Source organism: Chiloscyllium punctatum, chromosome 31 (genome assembly GCF_047496795.1).
Source record: "Chiloscyllium punctatum isolate Juve2018m chromosome 31, sChiPun1.3, whole genome shotgun sequence".
In the NCBI taxonomy this organism is placed as follows: Eukaryota; Metazoa; Chordata; class Chondrichthyes; order Orectolobiformes; family Hemiscylliidae; genus Chiloscyllium; species Chiloscyllium punctatum.
Window position 1 is genome coordinate 42,653,396 of NC_092769.1, and position 9,293 is coordinate 42,662,688.

A 9,293-nucleotide genomic window follows, 5' to 3' on the forward strand; every position below is an offset into this window, starting at 1 on the left:
CATTGTGAGCATCTGGAAAGATCGGTTGCTTCGCCAGAAAAAGAAATGAATATGTCATTAAACTTTGTTTGTTTCATGTCCGAGAATACTCAAATCAATAGCTCCCTTGATTACCTCTGCTGGTCATGTTCGCAAAGAGATCTAGCAAATTGCCAAGTGTGATTTTCCTTTCAATGAATAATTTTGACTCAATTTGGGTGCAAATGTCTTTTCCTAACTTTGTGCTTTTCTTCTTTTACATTGTGTCTCGCACCTTACAAATGACAGCAAAGGTATGAATGGAGATAGAAACATTTAACTCAAGTCAGCGGCAGCTTCCAATGAGATCACAGCTGATTTGGTCAGTGCTCAGCGAGCAGCGCTGTCTGTAGTCATGGCCGAGTGGTTAAAGCGATGGATTTGACATCCATTGGGGTTTCCTCACGTAGGTTCAAATCCTGCTGACTACGCTATGAATGCTTTCCTGCTGGAACAATTCAAAGTTCAGAAAGCCGGTTTTGCAAACCAGGCCTGTAATTTGATTAGACTTGAGAGACTCGAGTTCTGCATTAGAAATGCTCCACATTTAAAACATTATCTCTGTTTCTCTTTCCAGATACACTGCTCGACACATCGGGTTTCTGCAGTGGTTATTGAACGCCCTGAGCAGAAGTGCTGCTTTTCATTAGATTCCTTTCATCCCTTGTCCTCTGTTCTCTGACTCTGGTCATTTGCAACACTTCCTCCTGCTCGTCAGAGTGCTCATTCCCCACCGCTCCCTCTCCCATCATTACAAACAACCGCAGGAAATTGCCACTTAACCATCTTTGTTCCAAAGTGAAACTCAACAGCCTAGGAACTCTCTCCACCAAATGGGACTTCTCATCCCTGGACATGGTGCAAGCCAGAGGATTGTGAAGAGATACTGTGAAAATATTGTCAGTTGACAGTTGGAAAAATGTTTCGGAAGCAAACCATATAATTTAGGCTCCAACTTTGGAAATCTTGAGAAACAATTTGGGAAATGGAATCATAGGAGATTGAAGAAGTGTAAATTGTCAGTCCGAGTAGAGGAAGGGACATTGACTCTGATGTTCTCGGGACAGGAACTGATCTGAGACATTGAAAATATTCTTGCTCCCGTACGTGAGGAATGCAAACTTCATCTGGACTCTGAGACAATGAAAAACTCTGGAACATTGAAGACAATATCCAAATATTGACTGGGATCACTACAGTACGAGTAATATAGATGGGTCAGTTTTTGTTCGATAAGTGCAGGAGGGCTTCCTGACACAGTATGTAGACATGCCTTCAAGGGAAGAAGCCGCTTTCGATTTAGTACTTGGTAACGAGCCTGGCCAGGTTTTAGATTTGGAAGTAGGTGAGCACTGTGGAGACAGCGATCACAATTCTCTCAGGTTTATTTTCGTGATGGAAAGGGATAGGTGTACTCCACGGAGCAAGTGTTTCAGCTGGTTGAAGGGAAATCACGATGCAATGAGGTAAGATTTAGGAAGTGCAGAGTGGGGTAGGAAACTGTAGGCGGTGAGCACATTAAAAATGTGGAACTTATTCAAGGAAAAGCTCCTGTGTGTCCTAGATAAGTATGTACCTGTCAGGCAGGGAGGAAGATATTGAACGCGTGAGCCGCTGTTTACTCAGGAAGTGGAATCCCTGGTCAAGAAGAATAAGAAGTCTTATGTTAGTACAAAACGTGAAAACTCAGTTAGAGCGCTCGAGGGTTCCAACGATATCAGGAAAGACCTAAAAAGAGAGCTGAGAAGAGTCAGGAGGAGACATGAGAAATTGTTCGCAGATAGGATCAGGGTTAACGCTAAGGCCATCCATAGATATGTCAGGAATAAAAGAATGACGAGAGTTAAATTTGGGACAATCAAGGATAATAGTGGGAAGTCGTGTGTGGAGTCAGTGGAGATAGAGGAAGCACTAAATGAATATTTTTCGACAGAGTTCACTATAAATAATTAAAATGTTGGCGAGGAAGATACAGAGATACTTGCGTCTAGACGAGAAGAGATTGAGGTTCACAAGGAAGAGATATTAGAAATACTGCAGAGTGTGAAAATAGATAAGTCAGCTGGGCCGGATGGGATCTATCTGATGTTGTTTCGCAAATGCACTGCAGGAAGGTACAAATCAAGCTGATGCTAACAACGGCTCGTTTTGAGCCGCTAATTTGCAGTGAATTGGCGGCGCCAATGAAAGGTGTCACGCAGCTCGTCTAATTCCACATCCTGAGCTCGAAATGACCAGATGTCTCTCGCTGAGTTTCAGCAGGGTCTTGCTTAGACGACACGATGACACGTTTTCACTGGAGTAGATCATGAAATCGCGTGGTGACTGTGAATAAAACGATGGACACTTCCAGCAGAGAAGGAGGCGACCCTGAAGCAGGCAGCTGTGGACAAATGTTTCTCCTTTGCCAGTGAAAGGCACTGCTTCACAAGTTGGCAACTTCGAAGTGAAGCAGTATTGGTGATTATCTTCGTTGCTTGTTCACCTTTTTAATTCTGATTCCGTGAAAGTCCATGGCATTACATATCGTCATTCTGCCAGCACAGAGCGTGTCTTTTGGGCCAGTGGCGTAATGGATGACGCGTCTGACTTCAGATCAGAAGATTGTCGGTTCGAGTCGAAGCTCCCTCGAGGGGAATGTCTCACTTTAATCGTGCCACATGTTAACGCTCCCTTGCGAAGTCCTGGCGGGACATCGCTTCGACGTTAAAAACTTGCATTTGTCATATTGTCCATTTCAAATTCCAGCTCACCACAACGGAGACCTCTGTCGGTTTGGGGGTATCTTTCTGTGTGTCTCCCTTTGTGGGGGAAAATGAGCATGAGTTCCTCAAAACAGTTGCAAGTCGTTGTGGAAGCGTCAAACATCTGCCCCATTGTTGTGCCATTTAAGAAAACAGGATAAAGTCATTGGCGTTTGCCCTGGGAACATTAGAACACACGAGACTTTGGGCCAAAGTTGGAAACTGCGACTAGAATCGATGGCTTTCTGATTAACCGCAATGCACACAGGCGGAATGGCCTTTTCCCACTTTGTAAATCTACGAAGACAAGTTGAAAATAATCTTCAATGAAAATGTTCAGAATGGGAGTTTTATTTACACCAAATACGATAGTATCTATCGCCTTGTCTTGTTATTTACTTGTGAGGATTCGGTACTCTCAGCACCGTGGCCCGGATCGTATTCCCGCTCATGGAATGGTCGTATTGTTCAGCTAACATGTCGGTGTCCCAGTACTTCTGCCGATTTTCCGATGCTAGCAGGTCATTGGTTTTGTCCAAAATATTATGAATGTTAACATAATACAAATAGCTGCAGTTGCTGGAAATCTGAGTCAAAAACGAAAATTGTTTGCGGAACGCAGAAAGACTGCCAACAGAATCGTCGACTTTCCTGCTCCTCCAGCATTTTCTGATCTAAAATCAGGCTTCCAGCATCTGCAGTCCTCACTTTTGCGTAGTTCCTTCAGTGTCGCTGGTTCCCAATTCAAGAACTCCATCTCTAGCGGTTTCATGTCTGTACCTCCATGCTGTGCAGTTGAAGAGTGAAAAAAAGTAACCCACCCCCTCCATCTCTGGGATAATTAGGGGCTGAAAATGAGACGTATCACATTGAAGTATATCTACATGCGACTTAATCTCTGTCTTTTATTGGGAACCATCTCTTTCATTGTAACCATCAGGAAAGACCATTTTGTCCGCCAGTGAAGAAATGAATATGTCACTAACCTTTGTTTATTTCATGTCCAAGAATACTCAGATCAATAGCTCCCTTGATTACCTCTGCTGGTCATGTTCGCAAAGAGATCTAGCAAATTGCCAAGTGTGATTTTCCTTTCAATAAATAATTTTGACTCAATTTGGCTGCAAAATCTTTTCCTAACTTTGATCTTTTCTTCTTTTACATTGGTGTCTCGCACCTTACAAATGACAGCAAAGGTATGAATGGAGATAGAAACATTTAACTCAAGTCAGCGGCAGCTGCCAATGAGATCACAGCTGATTTGGTCAGTGCTCAATTAGCAGCGCTGTCTGTAGTCATGGCCGAGTGGTTAAGGCGATGGATTTGACATCCATTGGGGTTTCCTCACGTACGTTCGAATCCTGCTGACTACGTTATGAATGCTTACCTGCTGGAACATTTCAAAGTTCAGAAAGCCTGTTTTGCAAACCAGGCCTGTTAATTTGATTAGACTTGAGAAACTCGAGTTCTTCATCAGAAATGCTCCACATTTAAAACATTATCTCTGTTTCTCTTTCCAGATAAACTGCTCGACACATCGGGTGTCTGCAGTTGTTTTTGAACGCCCTGAGCAGAAGTGCTGCTTTTCATTAGATTCCTTTCATCCCTTGTCCTCTGTTCTCTGACTCTGGTCATTGGTAACACTTCCTCCTGCTCGTCAGAGTGCTCATTCCCCACCGCTCCCTCTCCCATCATTACAAACGACCGCAGGAAATTGCCACTTAACCATCTTTATTCCAAAGTGAAACTCACCAGCCAAGGAACTCTCTCCACCAAATGGGACTTCTCATCCCTGGACATGATGCAAGCCAGAGGATTGTGAAGAGATACTGTGAAAATATTGTCAGTTGGCAGTTGGAAAAATGTTTCGGAAGCAAACTATATATCTTAGGCTTCAGCTTTGGAAATCTTGAGAAGCTCTTTGGGAAATGGAATCAGAGGAGAATGAAGAAGTGTGAACTGTCGGTCCGAGTAGAGGAAGGGACATTGACTCTGATGTTCTCAGGACAGGAACTGATCTGAGACATTGAAAATATTCTCGCTCCCGTACGTGAGGAATGCAAACTTCATCTGGACTCTGGGACAATGAAAAACTCTGGAACATTGAAGACAATATCCAAATATTGACTGGGATCACTACAGTACGAGTAATATAGATGGGTCAGTTTTTGTTCGATAAGTGCAGGAGGGCTTCCTGACACAGTATGTAGACATGCCTTCAAGGGAAGAAGCCGCTTTCGATTTAGTACTTGGTAACGAGCCTGGCCAGGTTTTAGATTTGGAAGGAGGTGAGCACTGTGGAGACAGCGATCACAATTCTCTCAGGTTTATTTTCGTGATGGAAAGCGATAGGTGTACTCCACGGAGCAAGAGTTTCAGCTGGTGGAAGGGAAATTATGATGCAATGAGGTAAGATTTAGGAAGCGTTGAATCGGGTAGGAAACTGTAGGGGGTGAGCACATTAAAAATGTGGAGCTTATTCAAGGAAAAACTCCTGTGTGTCCTAGATAAGTGTGTACCTGTCAGGCAGGGAGGAAGATATTGAACGCATGAGCCGTGTTTTACTAAGGAAGTGGAATCCCTGGTCAAGAAGAACAAGAAGTCTTATATTAGTACAAAACGTGAAAACTCAGTTAGAGAGGTCGAGCGTTCCACCGATATCAGGAAAGACCGAAAAAGAGAGCTGAGAAGAGCCAGGAGGAGACATGAGAAGTTGTTGGCAGATAGGATCAGGGTAAACGCTAAGGCTTTCCATAGGTATGTCAGCAATAAAAGAATGACGCGAGTTAAATTTGGGACAATGAATGATAATAGTGGAAAGTTTTGGTTGGAGTAAGAAGAGATAGAGGAAGCACTAAATAAATATTTTTCGACATTGTTCGCGATAGAAAATGTAAATATTGGCGACGAAGATATATAGATACTTGCGTCTAGTGTAGAAGATATTGAGGTTCATAAGGATTAGGTGATAGATATACTGAAGAGTGTGAAAACAGACAAGTCCCCTGGGCCGGATGGGATCTGTCCTAGGATCCTCTGGGAAGCAAGGGAAGAGATTGATGAGCATTTGGAATTGATCGTCAAATCATCGTTGTCTACAGGAATAGTGCCTGTGAAATGGAGCATAGCATATGTTGTTCACTTGTTCAAAAAATTTCATCGAGACCACCCTGGTAATTGCAGACCAGTGAGTCTCACTGCAGTTGTTGGTAACGTGTTGGAAAAGGTTATTAAAGATAGGATTTATGACCATCTCGAAATGAATAATCTGATCAGGGACATTCAGCACGGTTTTTGAAGGGTAGGCCTTGCCTAACGAATATTGTTGTCTTTTTTGACAAAGTGACCAAACAGGTAGATGACAGTAACCCAGTTGATGTGGTGTATATGGGTTTCAGCAAGTTGTTCGATAAGGTTCCCCACAATAGGCTATTATACAAAATGTGGAGGACTGGAACTGTGGGAGAGATTACAGCTTTGATCAGTAATTGGCTTACCAATACAAAACGGTGTTGTAGTTGTTGGAACATGTTCTTCTTGGTGTCCAGGTCTTGGCGGCATACCACAAGGGTCGGTGTTACGTCCACTATTGTTACATGAGATCTAACTTTGCCAATCAGTCTCCCATGGGGAATATTATTGAACGCCTTACTGAAGTCCATATAGATCACATTTACTGCTCTGCCCTCATCAATCTTCTTTGTTAATTCTTCAAAAAACTCAATCAAGTTTGTGAGACATGATTTCCCACGCGCAAAGCCATGTTAATAATCCCGAATCAGTCCTTGCCTTTCCAAATACATGTACATTCTGTTCCGCAGGATTCCTTCCAACAATTGGAGTATTCTTGGCAGATGCAGTTTCATGTAGGGAATGCGAGGTCATATACTTTGTTGGGAAGAATCAAAAGACACACTAGTGTTAAAATCGATAGAAATGCAAAAGAAGTGCGGTGCAGAGGAGTCTCAGTGTTCTTATCCATGAAACGAACAAAGGTTAATCACATATTTATTTCTTGCTGGCAAAAAGAAAAGGCTTTTCTGATGCTCACAATTAAAGAGAAGGTTTCCAAGAAAATAGGAAAGTTAAGTCACCAGTAGAGTAATCAATTACCAAGATATCCCTCGTGATGTTTTATGGGACATGTGGGATTTTTCTTATTTTGGTTCTCCAAACGTTTTTACAATGGAACCGAGAGTTTTAGATGGGAAGTTAAGATCACGCATGACTATTGCCATTTGTGTCACTAACACGCATTTTTTCCTCCTGTACGATTTATTTCGCTTTGTGGTTACTGCGAGTGGGCTTGTAAACTACACATGCTTGTGAGTCCATTCCTCACTGTTCCTCAACTCCAGCCAAACAGACTTTACATCCTTATTTCCTGAATCAAGGTAATCTCTAACCATTGCATAAATGTCATTAAAACTTCAGTATTTCACACGCCTCTGTATATCATCTTACAATATTAATTTATCCTTTACTGTATTTCAGTTGTGCATAAGAAGAGAAAAATAGAATAGAGAATGGTGGACCTCCGCTTCACACACTCGTTATTGAAGCGAAAATGCAGATTATTGCCCATAATACGATCGTGAAATCACGTGCCGAACCCTCAGGAAACACAGAATAAGTGCAGTGCCACAGGGCATGTCAGGGACAGCACCAGAAAGACAACAGAAATGCTGCTCTAAGCTCCCATTTTGGATGTATTTCTTAATGAGCAATAGAGTGTGACATGTGTTCCATCAGGAGTTACCTCACATAAGGAAGTAACCAGTGCTGCAGACGGACATATCATCCGAATTCCAAGCCCTGGGATCAGTGACATTCAATATTCCGTGCATAACTGCAAGGAACAGCTGTCCGAGGCGTTTACAGTCCAGATGAAATTATGAATGCAGCTCTCTATTTGTCAGCCTCTTTCTCCTATGTCGTGTTTCGTGGAGTCCCTGCGTGGAATCTCGTCAACCCGTTTGACATGCACATGATGGGTATTGGGCCTTGTTTCCTCGTGAGTTGTTGTCTGAGTGAGACTCTCTGTTTCTGTGCTGTCATAAGTCCGAGTGTTCGGAGGAGTCTGGATATCGTTTTCCAGAATTTCTTTTCAACACAGGGAAGCATGATTTAAAAATTACCTCATAGCAAATCCTCGTTGCGAACTTTGTGTGCCATGCATTTGCGAATGAAGGTGGGTGGATATTGGTTCTTGGCAAAGAATTTGTGTTAGCGTCAGTCCAGCAGTCCCTAGTAGCAATACGTACAAACGGCAAGGGCCACACATTGGACTAGAATAGCACAACAATAATAGGACAGGGCAAGCAGAAGACAGCCAGACAATTCCTGGAAGCAGGGCACTCATCCATGGATTCCATCCGTTGGACCCAATCTGCAATCCCAACAAACGGAAGTAGCGGGAATGAAACGAAATGAATTCGTACCAAAATATGAGAGCATCGCTTCACAGGAACCCCTGCAGCGCTGAGAATGTCACCCAGAAAGGCAGGAAATGTCTGCAAACCATCTTCCTAGCGTCACTGAACCTTTCAACAAGAACTCCAGAAGCATCCGAACTTCACATCTTTCTGCTCCACAACAGAGAATTTCACACTCAACTACCGCGTGTAAGATGAGAATTGCAGCCCCGACACGACCAAGGGCGGCATTAAGAGCGAGTGGAAGCAGCTGGCACTGTCATTCCACAGCTACAAACGCTCTCTTTGAAAGGTACATTATCGTATGAGTGTCGGGGTAGCAGTAGAATATGGGAACTAAACAGCCTGCGCTGTGTATTCATATTCTGGACAATGTGAGTTGTTCACAGTTTTCCCTGAAAGTGAGTGGACGTCGTTATTTCACCGCTGTTGTGAATCTGCTCCCTCGTTTTTTGTTGTTGTGGCTAAAAGGTGGGCAATCGCAACGTGAAACTTTGTTATATTTCTCTCATTTCCTTCATTACTGTCCTGGTGAGGGAGGCTGGAGATTGGCTCGCTCGATCAGATGGAGGCACCAGCCCATTGTTGTCCTAATTTAATCGAGAATATAATTGGTTATATTCACTTTGCATGGTACATTTTTCTGTTTTGTTTAATGTTACTTGAGCACTTTCTGTTACTTGGCAATGCACTAAATCTCCAGAATGTCGGGAAGCTCCGTTTGGAATTGCTTCGGTGTTATCTGTGTGAGCAGTTATTGACATACACGTCTCGCACTGCCCCACAGACAGAAGTAATGATTTTGCGTGTCTGATAATGACTCTGCCTTTTGAGTTTTGCACCTGGTCCACGAAAAGAGCTGTCAGGTTTTGGATTCACTGGAGAGTTAAGGGGATAACACGATTTGTGAGGTTTATCTTAGTCAACGAAATTATTTGATGGAGAACTTGGGAATGTATCAAGGAGAATGGTCATTGTCTGTAAATGTCTGGAAAATATTCCTCTCTGTGTCATTTGAAAACATTACGCCTCAAGAAAAAAACAAAATTCAAACTTGCTGACTTCGGAACAAACAGCATGCGTTTTTGAAAATGGT

At 42.9% G+C, this 9,293-nt stretch overlaps 2 non-coding genes across 2 annotated transcripts; both read left to right on the forward strand.

Annotated features, from left to right (window-relative positions):
• The first annotated feature begins 367 nt into the window (after nucleotides 1-367).
• trnas-uga (transfer RNA serine (anticodon UGA)) lies at nucleotides 368-449 on the forward strand. Its single transcript has one exon. It is a non-coding gene; the product is annotated as a tRNA-Ser (tRNA).
• Nucleotides 450-4,053: 3,604 nt separating this feature from the next.
• trnas-uga (transfer RNA serine (anticodon UGA)) lies at nucleotides 4,054-4,135 on the forward strand. Its single transcript has one exon. It is a non-coding gene; the product is annotated as a tRNA-Ser (tRNA).
• Nucleotides 4,136-9,293: the final 5,158 nt, after the last annotated feature.